The sequence below is a fragment of the Poecilia reticulata genome, linkage group LG14, assembly GCF_000633615.1.
Source record: "Poecilia reticulata strain Guanapo linkage group LG14, Guppy_female_1.0+MT, whole genome shotgun sequence".
In the NCBI taxonomy this organism is placed as follows: Eukaryota; Metazoa; Chordata; class Actinopteri; order Cyprinodontiformes; family Poeciliidae; genus Poecilia; species Poecilia reticulata.
This window is the reverse complement of record NC_024344.1, coordinates 9298060-9311379: the sequence shown is the minus strand read 5'-3', so window position 1 is coordinate 9311379 and position 13320 is coordinate 9298060. Positions and strand designations below refer to the sequence as shown.

The following is a 13320-nucleotide window of genomic DNA, read 5'->3' as shown; positions in this document are numbered from 1 at the left end:
GAATGCACCAAAAGCGGACGTGCGCTTTTAAAAGCCACTTTAAGCACGTATATTACACTATAAAGATAAAACCAGTTGATCTCAATAAAAATAAAAAACAAACAACAAAAAAAAAGGAATGAGGAACAATGAATTCTCTGGAAACTTTATAGGAATACAGTCTGCGTCCTCTTCTACAATACAAAACACATTTAACTTTCGACTGTAAATCTTGTCCAGAACAATGAGTGGTGGTGTTTTCATTATCCAGGCCATGGCAGTGTAATTATCCAACAAACACGAGAAAATTAAAGTGATGGATGTCTTGCGRATTACAACCCGGTTGCTCTCTGCGAGTAATTGTGGCTGGCCTGTCTCACTTATTAATGCTGTATGAACTTCCTGTCGAACCGCCCTGCTCCCTGCATCCTGTTTGCTCACTCTGCTGTCACTTCCTTCCCCCCTTCCTCACAAAAGTAGCTATGTGTACGGAGGAATCTAAACAAAACACTACACTCGTCACTATAGGAACCGGCTTCAAAATGACAAACACTGCATTCAGCCCGCTAAATTGTAACAATACTCAGCCTGTGTGGAAGCAGGTCAACGATGCAAAACCCTGCAATTTCTGGTTTTCCATGACTGACTCCAGATAACATTATGCACATGTTTAGAAGTGATGGGAAAGTCTTCCTGATTTTTATTTTTTTTGTTAAATAGTGTGCAGAAGAAAAGTGATGTTTTGTAAGTAAATATCAATGCAAGCATGTGCTTGTGGGTTTTTACAGGAGGATTGGCTTCAAATTTGATCCATGAGACATATTAGGTTCTCTGGTGCAGAAAGACACACCTATTTTGTCCATTGCAACACAAAACACTCAGACTTGCACAATAAGTGATGATAGCTTAACACATCATCCTCACAGAAACAGCTAATCACTTGCACATCGTCTTTTTATTTATTTTTTTATGGTCTCAGTGGTTGCACCACCAGATGGATCTCTTCCTGTCCTCTAAATTATTCCACTAGTTTGTTGCAACAAGTGTAGAAAAATAAAAATAAAAAAAAAATCCCCAAACCATCTAAAGTGTGTTTCTCAATCGGAGTTTCATCAGGGATGTTCTGGCATGCCCGGGTTAACAAGCTGCAGCTGCAAACATCAGGACTTATTCTCAGTGAGAAATTGAGGATGACAAAGTCAATGTAAACTCTCAGATTACACGGCACGTTTTGAGCAAATTGCATTGTTTCCAAGCCAGTTGTGTGTTTATGTGTCGGACTGGGGGATTTAGAAACGTTTCATGAGGATTTTTGCTCCTTAAAAAGCAGGGAGCGGCTGCTGGGAACATCTTGTAATCAGTGACAGTCATATCAACTCTACTGCCAAGGTCACACAGGACATCTATATATTTAAATGTTTAATCGTGTTCAAGTTCAGTGTGGCTTTATTTTAAAGCATGAGCAAACAAAATGTGTAGATAAGGAACAATACGAAATTTTTGAAGCAAATTTAGTGCAGTTTTATAGTTTCAGCATCAAGTGCTGAAAGAAATGTACAGGATTTTTTTTTTGAAAGCACCAAAAGTGTCAAACTCCTGTCAAAAAACATAGATGTAATATCTAGGAGAGAAAATATTAGAGCTTTAGATTTAAAATMCACAACATGTTGAGTTTCTTTTTATCCATCATTACACTTTGTGAAAAAAAAAAAAAATATATATATATATATATACACATATATATACACAAACTAGTCAGACTTTCTGCTGAAATTCATTTAAGAGAGCTCTTCGTTTTTGTTTCACAGCTAAACTTTCATTCTTATAAGGAGAAGTAGTCTTTCAGGCAGCTATATTCAGCAACAGTGGGAGAGGGGCTACGCCATTATTCTATGTTGATTAYATCCAGAAAAACAACAATCTGAAATCTTAGACGTATTGTATAGAAGAGGATTATGGTGAGGAATCCGACTAATCTCAGTCTTGTTTATGCACCATCAAGTTAATCTAGTTTTAAAACTCAAAGGGGCACGCTTTCAGGGTGGATAAAGTGCCCTTTTACAAATCCTATAACAAGAAATAGTTATGCGATTATTTTTACATGGCAATATAAAGTGACACACCCAATAATGTTTGGTTATTTGGATTATGAGACGCAATCAGAATCCAGATTATGTTTTTTTGTGGCACCAATTGAATCCTGCATCACTGTTAGTACGTCAAAATGTAGAAGTGGTGCAAATCCATTTCTGTAAACTGGTTCTGAAACCATAACCGTTTATACTTATGGTTTCAAATCACACGTTATGAGTTTACTGAWAGTTCTCTATAATTGATCAATATGCAACAGATCTGCAGCAAGCCATTAGCGAAAGTTAAATCTCACCTGCTTTTCTATCAAATAAAATGACAAATTCATGTGTACACATTTGTTCCTAGTGTTAAACACATTTCCACCAACGTTTGCCTAAAGATACTTCTTTATACCTGAAACTCGGAAGACCCTGCAACGGTCTTGCATCTGTGAGACCGTTACTTTAATTTCCACCAGCGCTCCTACACTCTCATATCATAACTTGCAATCTTCTGTTAAACGAAGCGTTTCACAACTTACTTGTTGCAACAGAGTTTGAGAAGATCACATAACGGATCCAAGTAAAGGGGCCGATATCAGCTTTCGTTTAATTTCTGCCAGGCCTGACTTCTCTCATACACTCTCTAAAAAAAAAAAAAAAAAAAAAAAAAAAAAAAACCTCATGCTTAACTTGAGGCACATGATGGATAATGTTCTGCATTTACTTCCTGAATTAGACTCTCGTGTTTCAGTGTGTGAAGCAAAAGATGGTTAAAATAGACGATTCCAACTTGAAGAGGTTGAACCTGAAGGAATACATGAGCATTTTTTCCAAACCTGTGCATAATTAAACAGCAGAGAGAAGGAATGAAAGCAAGAAAGAGGGTGGGGTGCTTGAATTATTGAACTCGTTTTCATTCTCCCTGTATGGAATAATCCACAGCAAACAAAAAGGAAGCCGAACAACCAGAAAGATCTCAGATTTGAAAAGGAAAATCAAGTGATTTTACTCACGTTGTGTTGTAGCTTTCAGGTGGATAGAAGTGAACTTGGCCTTGTGCTGCTGTGTTTTCCTGTTCCCTCCACGGCTCGGTTGCAAAGTGTACTGCCAGCAGAAAAACAGCAACACCTCCTCCTGTCTGACAAAGGAGAGAGAGAGAGCGAGCGAGCAAACAGTTACGCCTTCAGACCCTCTCATTTCACTCCATGACCCGCCCAGAGGGCTCCAACTTTGTTTCCTCACTAAAATTGAAATTCCTTATTTAGGAAAAGGACAGGAAGGGGGGGGGGGGATTAAAAGCAGAACATGTGACTTGAGTGTGGCGTGGTCGCTGAAAAGAATTCTCCAAATTTCCCACTCAACCACAGGAGAACAAGATGGGATTAAGCAGGGGAGGGGAGGCGAGGCAGGGGCGATAACATCCTCCAGACGGGTGAAGCTTAAGGAGCAGAGAGAAGGGAGTTGCTGTAATTAAAGAGCGATGAAGCACATGTGGGAGATTATGCACCGCTTCTTTAATTGGCGTTTGTGGTTCTTAAAAAGCTCGTCTGAAACTAAAACAGAGAACCGGCGGCTATGAAACGGAAACCTCCCCCCCATCCTCGTCAAGATGAACAAGAGGAATAGGTCATGAAACAAAAATTCAGACTGGCTCTTCATTTTAGTAAACAAGCAGAGATGTTTCCCCCTCTGGAGCATTCCAGCCTTCTCATCTCTTGATGGTAGCAGCAAGTGTGAACCTGTCATAAAGATATGGGATCGTTTCTGATGCGATTACGCTCCAAGAAACACGCAGTGTCGAAGCTCATCACGAATCAACTCCTCTGATCCATTAAAACCCATACAGGACACAATTTGTCTCACCAACAGGCAGGTTGTGATTTAGAATCACGTTTCMTTCTTTCTGCACATGATGAAAAGTTCACTGCCAGTTCGCCTTGGCATTCACTAGAGTACCTTCAAGATGTTGCAGGGAACTTTTCAATTCAACATCTGAAAGTGGGAAGCRTGTGACCACCGAGAGCTACCTGGGTTAGGATAACAACCGAGGCAGCCAAGAGGCCAGTGGCAGCTCTGGAGGAGCTGCAGCTATCCAGCAAAAACTAGATTATCGATCGGTCTCTCCTCAGATTTGAGTGTGGCAAGAAGAAAGGCTCAAATTTGCTGTTCAGTTAGCCTCTTACCCCATAGAGGCCCATTGAAAACATGTGGAAGTAGTGTGGGCTACATGCAAAATAGTGTGTGGCGCAAAACTAGCCAGCACACCTAGAACAGTGTTCGTCAAAGTAGGAGGCCCCAGCAAGTTTGAGGGAAGATCAGGAAAAACTAAAAATTTTAATCTGATGTTTTTCAGTCATTCTAAAATATAAAACTTAATTTAGTGAAATGCTATTTGCCATGCTCGCCTTTCTGTTTGGCTGCCAGTCAAATTTAGCACCAACAGTAAAAGGTTTCTGGCCTGAGAAAGATGAAATCGTCCAGCAGCCCTGCTRGACAGGACACTGGCAAACTAAACAACTGTAATACTTTTTGAATAATAAGACATTCTGAAACCTTTTACATGTTTTGTAGCATTAAATGTTTCTTTAAAGCCATTCTGTAGATGTGYAAGGCTTTGGAAACACTCTAGATGACATGCAGCTGAAATTGCAGCAAAGGCCTTTTTACAATGCAAAGATTCATGGGGGTAGATTGCACATTTACACTTCCTGAAATTGTCCTTTGTGGTGGTCCATGTTAATAAAATAAATGTCAACACTGTACAAATATATAGTAGACAGAGAGATGGGAAATTCAACATGTAGGAAGGTGAAGCTGAAGTGAAAGCAAAAATCCTCTAAACCACAGTTTCCTCTCCGCCCCAACCACAGTTCAACCAGTAACCTTTGTGTGACATTGGTTTTTGAACATTTCGTTACACTTTCTATCCTTAATGCCCTCATGTTTAAACCTTTGTCCTTCTCCGAATCAGATTGTCTTTGCTGCGTTTTCATCCTCGACACTAAGCTGCTTGTTCCTGCTCGTTAGCAACATCTGGTGGACAAGGTTGGCAATAGCAGTCAGATCCTTGTTTGCCTCCCCGCAATTGTTAAAGTCAGARCAACTTGTGCTCCTTTTTGTCTCTACTGTGTCGTGTCAAGATGACAGACTCAAAAGCAGGCAGTATTCTAGTTTTCAGAGACTTCGAAAATTGAACAGCAATTAAAGGAAAGAGAAACTAGTCAAACCTCAGRCAGCACAGCAGCTCAAGATGAACAGACAGGAAACAAAGGAGATGAAAGACAACCAGGAAGTATAAATAGTGGAGAGAGTGATTATTGATTGAGGACAGCTGTGCTGATCACGATAAGAAATAGCTTTAAAGAACAACCATATTACAAAACAAACAGGAACTTAAACATTATAGCTAACATCAAGGTAGCGTTAGTAGTTAGCTATATTTAAATACTGCATATTTCTCTTTCTGAAGACAAATGGAGTAWAATACATGCAAAACAAAGCAGATAGACAATTATTGGCTTCCTTGGTAACGAGATACAGGAAGTCTTAAGATAAAAAAAAAAAAAAGAAATTTATTGCAGCAATATATTTGCTCATTGGACAAATTACAAAAAAAACACAAAAAAGTGCATTATTTAGTGGGCAGAAAAGTAAAAAAAAAAATACATTGTATTATTTTTTTTACTAAATCACCAGTTCCACACCTACTGATACCCCCTACAGTTCAAAATAAATAGAAATGAATGTAAATTTTTACTTTTTTAAGATTGATTATAATATTCAGGGAATTGTATTTAGCAGTACATGGCTTCCTGTTTTTATTGGGATAGAGACGTGGCATGACATGGAGGCCTACTTCTTGTTCTTCAACAGGAGAAAAACAAGAGGTCATAACATTAAAGTAAAGTCKATGTGCTTTAATCAGCATGCTACACAAAATKACTCATTTAAACCTTACTATATGTAATGCATACGGTGGTAAGAAGTTTAGAAGATGAGAAAGAGTTCAGCATYGTTCGCTCAGCCGTCTCATTCTTCATTCTAACACTGCGACTCCTTTTTTCCCAAAACATCATAAATATGACAGGTTTGGAAAACATTCAGCCCCAGAACATACAGATGAGTTAACGCAGGTCATTTTATTAAACTAAACTCAGACAGACACACCGCTGGGTGATAATGATCAAACCGAAAGCTGCTAATTGAAAAAGAGCCGGCCGGTGGTCAGAGCGCTGTGCGGTCATCAGGGTGTAAAATTTGAGCCCGCTGGACACAAAGGAACCGCACAGGCTGAGATGATGAATTGCAGCTCAGGGGACGGTCGGAGAAAAGCAGTTAAGTGTTTTGTTGCTTTCAACCTTGGAGGCGAATGATTTAAGTCCGCTCSTGCTTTTTTGTTTCTTGTTTTTGGCTCACATCCAGGAACGCATCACGTAGTCCTGTAAGATCTGCTTAAGTGACTTCTTGAGTTTCAGAATGGTGAAAACACTTGGAGTGAAGTGGGCTTTCTTTGGGCCAAAACAGCTGGACACATAAACAATAACCGAGAGTCTGCACGACACGGAGCAGTGCTGCAGTGCTGCTGCTGCTCTCTCCTGCAGGTCTATTGATCTCCATTACCACATACATTAAGTTTTACTGCCTTCCATCAGCAGATAATCAGGTGTTTGTTTCAACAATATGTGCATTATTTTACAGCCAAATTCTAGTGAAACCAAAAAAAGAAGCTAACTTTATGATGTGCTTAGTGCCCAGAGTCTCTCTCACTGAGATCAGTGTCTCATTTAATAAAGGCAAATTACTGCTTCAAATTTGGAAAATAAACAATTAAATCGACGTAGTTGGAGGAAATCAAGAGCGCCTTACGAAAGTATTTATTCCCAGTTAACTGTTTCACATTTTTTCACTTTACAGCCACAAGATTTATTGTATTTTGATTAGATTTTATGTAACAGACCATCACAAAGTAGCACACGGTTTCAAAGTGGAAGGGAAAAKACATCATTTTTAAAATATTTTTTGCAAAAAAWWTTTWWAATGAATAAAGCRCTTGATGCATTTTTCTCCAGTCCCTGTTGCTCTGATACCCTTTAATTAAATCCATTGCAACAATATTTCTTAGGAATTTTCATAGTTGGCAAACAACTCTCACTTGTGTGTAATTTAATAAAACCAAACATTCTGCTGCTACTGGACATCGATGAACAAACAGCATCTTGAAAAACAAGGAATGCAGCAGACAGGTCATTATCCCATTCATAATAATCTCTTCTCTGTGTTAGTCCCAATAGCTGAAATTTATGCTTGAAAAGTGACAAAGTGTGAAGAAAAGCTCAAGAAGTATGGATGCGTTTGCAAGTATTCACTGACATAAATGAGGCATGTGCTATAAGCTAAAAGCAGGAAAATCATCTGTTAGGTTTTATGATTCAGACTATAATTATGATGATAAAAAAAAAAGCTAAGCGAGTAAAAGTAATCCATTTTCTGCAGTCTTGGTTATTCTGGACTCTCGATTCTTTGCATAGTTTTGTAAACGCTCTAATGGCCAAACTGCCAGCAAAATAAAGAATGCCAACATGATGTTGAACTGCTAGAAGTAGGTTTTTGGCTAACGAGTGGAAAAGGACCCCCTATTTATCGCAGCTCTTTAAAAAATAAAATTAGAACCCTTCATGCATGCTAAATGTCATTCTGAGCTCCAGATGACCAATGATAAATTATGTTTTACCCAGTCCTCCGCTCACAGCTGCAAGGATAACGAACCAGTGGCAAAAATAAACTAAGGAAGTGTCTGGTATTAATACTTTCCTGCACATAGTTTAAAGCTATGTGCAGCTTTAATCTGCACGTACCAAAAAAAAAAATTTTTATTGCAGCAATATATTTGCTCATTGGAGACCGCAAAGATCTGTGCAGTGATCCTGTAGCACAGGATCGATAAGACATAGACGGAAACATTCAGAGTCGAGTTCGCTGCAGCAGGTATGACTACTATCTGCACAATGCGATCTCAGATGTTCCGCAAAAGCTTGTTTATCGATGACATAACAGGACCGCTTCTGCAATTCGTCGAGCTTAAGTGTGCAGTAATCAAACAATTGCTGACAATTATTCTCCCTGTGCTCTCAGCTGACCCCTGGATGTCCATATAAATCTCATCCTCCCCACCTCCCCACTGTAACCGTCGCTCCGAGGCGGGAGCCAGTTGAGCAGAAAATACCCATTTGCCCTGCAGTGACTGTTTGGTCTCGTTCCAAATTAGGTGATCCTGCCCCGTTCTTTTGTTTTAAAGCAGAGGCTGTGGCTGCAGCAGCGATGACGTCCGTATCCTAACCAAATGTATCGACTGACCACAGCTGATGGACGGCAGCAACATGCTGTAAGTGAAGATCGGACGTAATTTATATGACCTCTGTGTATCGATCTGATAGAGGAGCATAGATGGGGGATGGGTGTGAAAAGGGAACTTGAGTGTAAGGATTGTTTTGACTTTCCTTAAGAGTTAAAGAGAAATGTGTGTATTTTTTGAAGTGCTTTTCTTCTGTAGAGCAGTCACCTTCCCACCTGTAGTTCAGACAAACATGGTAGTTTCTTCTTTGTCATGAAGCATCGGACTAAAAGAGTCAGCTGAATGGGGCTCAGGATTTTTCTTAAATCTAAAGATTGCATGTGCTTTTATAAACTCCTGTAATGTCATCTCTATGGTTTCCAAAGTCAGAGCTCTCCAGTTGCTTTCCTGCTTTCGTTCTTTTCCAGGATCAACACACCTAAATCAAATCCAGTCAAATCATGGTTTGTTACCAAATGATCTGCAAAACCTGACTAAAAAAACCAGGCAGAGACCAAATCTGGTAAAGGCAGAAAGGAAAGGCAGCATATAAATGTGTTAATTTATACTAATCGTAATTATTCTGGATCTTTTTCATTTTTATTTCTACCATACATTATTTCTCATCTGCTGCCACGGCCGTACCGTCTTCTGTTACAACAAACCTTTTGGCAGGACAGCTTTATTTAAATTGAGAATAAACTGAATACAACAGGAAGCCTGTTTCAGACTTGAACATATTTTTTTAATATATATTTTCTTTTCTTTTTTTTGCTTTACTTTACAAAATTTGAACATGTTCAACATTTTACGTTACAAAGTTTATAAAAGTTTATAGTGTTTGCATCAACCATCAGACAGAGTTAACAGCTGATGTAAAATAAAATAAATCTAAACGTGGGTTTGACAAAATTCTGTGTTTATCCAAACTGATAGCATTCAAAGAAGTAGATACTGACTGCTTATAACCTCTCAACAGGATCCCAGCTGACCGGTCTCAGTTGTACCATTTTTTAGCCTTATCTGGCTTTCCATATAGGTTTGATTAACAAAATTAAATAATAAAACGCACCAAAGCCTTCTGAATCCAGCAAGGGAGCAAAGACACATGCACTGAGTGTCCATGCTGATGCTCAAAAGAACAACACAAAACCAGAACTGATTATTATTTTTTTGTTTCTCTGAGTAGGTTAAATTAATGCGATTATGCGTTTCATATACTCTTACTTATCTAAATATTTTTTTCCAAAGAAGTAAGTGTGATGTCAGAGCAGCAAAAAGAAAACAACAAAAACGAATGAAATAAAACAGCTCAGATTCCTTGGTAAAGCTGTCTCAACCTAATGCAGAAACAGGGACATCCCAGGTCTCTCTGGCTGAGATTCAGCAGCTTTGACAGTTATAAACAAGAAAGAAGAAAAACCGAGGAGGGAGGAGAGATAACTGAGATTAATGTCGATCCGAGCGGAAATCCAGGTGGACGAGCCGGAGCGGGTCTGGATGAGCGAGGACGGAGAAGGTCAGAGGATGGCAGGAGGGCAGGATAAAAATGTAGAGGTGGAGGAAGCGGCGGGGAAGAAACGAGGGCAGGACCAGATGGAGGCAGAGAGAAAGGAGGAGCAGAGAGAGACTGAGCCCACGAAAGGAGTCAGAGTCACTTGCAGAGAGCAAAATAGAGACTGACATAAACCGATGGACGGAGCCATTAGGGGAGTGGAAGTGGAGCGGGCTCCAGAGAGGAATAAGCCAAGTCCAATTTCATCTTTATGAGTGAGGGAAGTGGCAGAGAGGGAAATATTGAAGGAACGCAGGAGAGAAATAATGAAATGATTCCCCTCCGCGTGCCGTGTTATTGTTGGCATATTAATAAATCAGCTTAAAGGAGCGGGTCACAGAGCAGAGAGAGATTTAATGAGGAGGCCCGGGCAAGTTCCTGTAACAAGCCGGCCGCTTATTATCAGTCTTATTACTTCCTACAGTATCATGAAAAAGTATCTGTCCCCTAAGGAGGCATCCTCTTTTTTTTGTGACACTTAAATGTTTCAGATCATAAATAAATGTTAAAATAAAAGATAAGTTGGGTAAAAACAAAAGCAATTTTGAAAAGATGATTGAAAAAGCTTTCTAAACCAACTTGATCCTATTAAAAATAAATGGCCTCTGAAAAGTGCACTACACCGTAAACTGGGGACAATCGTACTAAACTTTGTGAAATAAATTAAGAATCAGTGGCTTGATGTTAACATGTTTTAGTTGGTTTCCGAAAAAGAGTTGCCAAGCATTTCAGTCTCTTGATGTGCGATAACGGACAGGAGAGACTCGCAGCTGGAACTGTAATGAACTTAAAGTAAACTGGAGTCTGAATATCCATTGCATGAAATATGTTTTTCAGTTTTTTGTTTGTAGAACACTAAATATAAACCATGCGCTAACTTTTTAGTCAGATGGTGTTTAGAAGCACAGACTGTGCTGTTTAAAAAAAACAAAACAAATATTGTCTGAAGTTCAGAAATGTGAAAGTAGAGAAATGAAACTTCATTTGCAACACCCACTTGTGGCCACTTTCATCTTTGACCTGCATTGCTGCCTGTGTCCACTACGCTGCAACATTTGCATGCAGCTCTTCTCTGACGCATCGCTGCATTGTGATCTTTTGACGTACGAAACAGAAAGCATCTCTAAACCCCTTAGCAGTAGCATCTAAATGACTCTGACCAAAGTCTTCGTTTGACAATTAATTAATTAATCCAGTAGGATTGGCTTCAGCCGGCTTGCCTCTATTAAACAGCACTTCACCTTTTCAGCATCTAAAACTTTTGGTTTGCATTTGCTGTAGAGTTTGTCACATATTTCATCCATTCTGTCTCATAAATATCCCCAGATTTGGTTTCTCCTCAGTTCTCCAAACACTTCAAATAGCAAAAGCAATCTGGAAAATCTTGTCAATTTTTTAAATATTTCTACATGTAATTTGTGTCTATGGTAGCTCTGTATGGAAAACGGTTGTTCTCATCATCATTCCTGTGCTGTTGTCCAGCTATTTGCACACTTGAGTAGAGTAGGCGGCTGAATTATGCATTGCCCTATTCAGTGGCCTCTGCCGAGGACAAAATCAGGAGCTGTTTTAATTCTGATTAGAGAATAAAAGCAGTGTTGGATTCATTTGTCAATACAAGAGTTTGTTTTTTTTTTTTGCAGCGTTTTGTTCTTTTACGCAGGAGGCAGCACAGTTTAGCCCTTTAAATCAAAATGTTTTCAGGGAAACAGTTCAATACAAAGACTGAGCAGCCATATATAAATGAAATGTGTTCAGTGGCACAACAAAATCTCTAATATCCACATTGGTGGGTAAAGCAGAGAGATTTTCTATCCAATCCAGCTCAATACAGGAAGACAGCGGAGTGACATGTTCATGTTTCCTTTATTTCATTAGCATCCAGGTCAAGCTGTTCTGTATGTATTGATGTTTGTGGATGTATTTATTGATGCTTCTTGGAAAAGTGGATTGCATTAATATATTCTTTAGGAGTTTAAATGATGGACTGTTATTTTCTTGCATCAGGTAAAGAGAGCAAATAGAAGCTTCACGTGTTTCAAATGTGAGTTTAGTGTCGTGGGTTAGTTCTGTTCCTTGTCCAACTTTTTCTGCCATACGTTTTCCGTCCACTCAACTTTTTTTTAATGTGCTTGGATGCCTCCCTCTGCGAACGGCCAGATTTTGTAACAATAACATGTTGCAAATGGTCGTTTTGTGGCTCACACTCCTTGCAGAAACCTGCAGTTTCTCAAACCTTTTGAGAAACTGAACTTTGAGTTCTCGCAAGCTGTAAAAATACATTTGGAAAACTTGAATTCTGTGTAGTGGATCTGTATAGTAAATGAATATTCTGTTTGTGTTATGTCCTGTGTTGTTTGGGTTGTTTTTGTGTTTGCTTATTCTGTATTCTTTTTTTTTTCATTAGATCAGCCTTGTTTCTGTTTTACTTTAATTCAGTGCTTTTTTAGTGATTCTAGTTTGTTTATTTCTTGTCTACTTATTTTTTCATGTTAGACTTAATTTTCTAGTTCCCACTTCTGTCACTGTCTCTCCTCTATATGCCGGCTGCTCTTTCCACCCACACCTGTTAATCAATTATCCTGCTCCATTGTTCCAGCATTCACACTCCCGGTATTTATTCACTTCTCTCCATTTCCTTCCTTCTGGTTCCTTTTCTTTTGTTTAATACCATTACATCCCCATCAGTATCCTGACATTCTCATTTTTTCCCCCATTGGATTTATGATTTTTGTTCTACTCTGGCTCCCTGGGTTCTCTGTGATTTTTTTTTTTGGTTCATTGTTTTTTCATTAAATCTTCTAGACTACTCGCCATCTCATCTTGCTGCATTTTAGTCCGCTAACAAACTCATCATGACAGTTTGGCACGGAATTAAAGAGAGAAACGTTTTGAGAGAAGCATTTGTGGGTATGTTTTATATCAGCCTGTCGAAAAGCAAGTAGTGTCTCAGAAAACTGCTGCAACAGTGGAAAATAGGATTTAGCCACTACTTAACGTTCACATCATAAGTGCATCTTCAGGAACTAACTACTCAGAGCTGCACTTGCTCTGTAGCCGCAGAGCTGCAGCAGAGAACCCAGCCCAGCTCGCCATGTGTCAAACTTTCAGCACAAATCAATGTGGACTTTAATGTTCTCTGTGTGGCACCAGGGAGCGACAGGAGATAAAGTCCAGGGCTGCTTCTGCTCTTCACTGGTGTAGTCTCTTGGCTGCTTAACATCATTACTGCCCTCCTGTCGCCACAGCAACTGGTCTGGTCACATCCTCAGCAAAGCGTCAGCATTTGAGCTCAGTTTGTTTGCATGTGTGCGAGCTTTAAATTGTGGAGGCTGGGCTGCATGTACCAAACGGAGTCAGTCGGGGGTTTCTGTGTGTCA

The 13320-nt window shown here is 39.4% G+C and overlaps 1 protein-coding gene across 2 annotated transcripts in view; it reads right to left on the bottom strand.

The window, feature by feature from the left end:
* LOC103475736 (transgelin-like) overlaps nt 1-3215 on the bottom strand; it is a 6087-nt gene extending 2872 nt beyond the window's left edge. The window contains exon 1 of one of the 2 annotated variants that reach the window (XM_008427573.2): nt 3068-3215. The gene's annotated coding sequence lies outside the window, so the exon portion shown is untranslated. Of the gene's footprint in view, nt 1-2593; nt 2696-3067 lie in introns of those variants that run through there. The other variant, XM_008427574.1, reaches the window with a different exon arrangement.
* Between the last annotated feature and the right edge of the window lie 10105 nt (nt 3216-13320).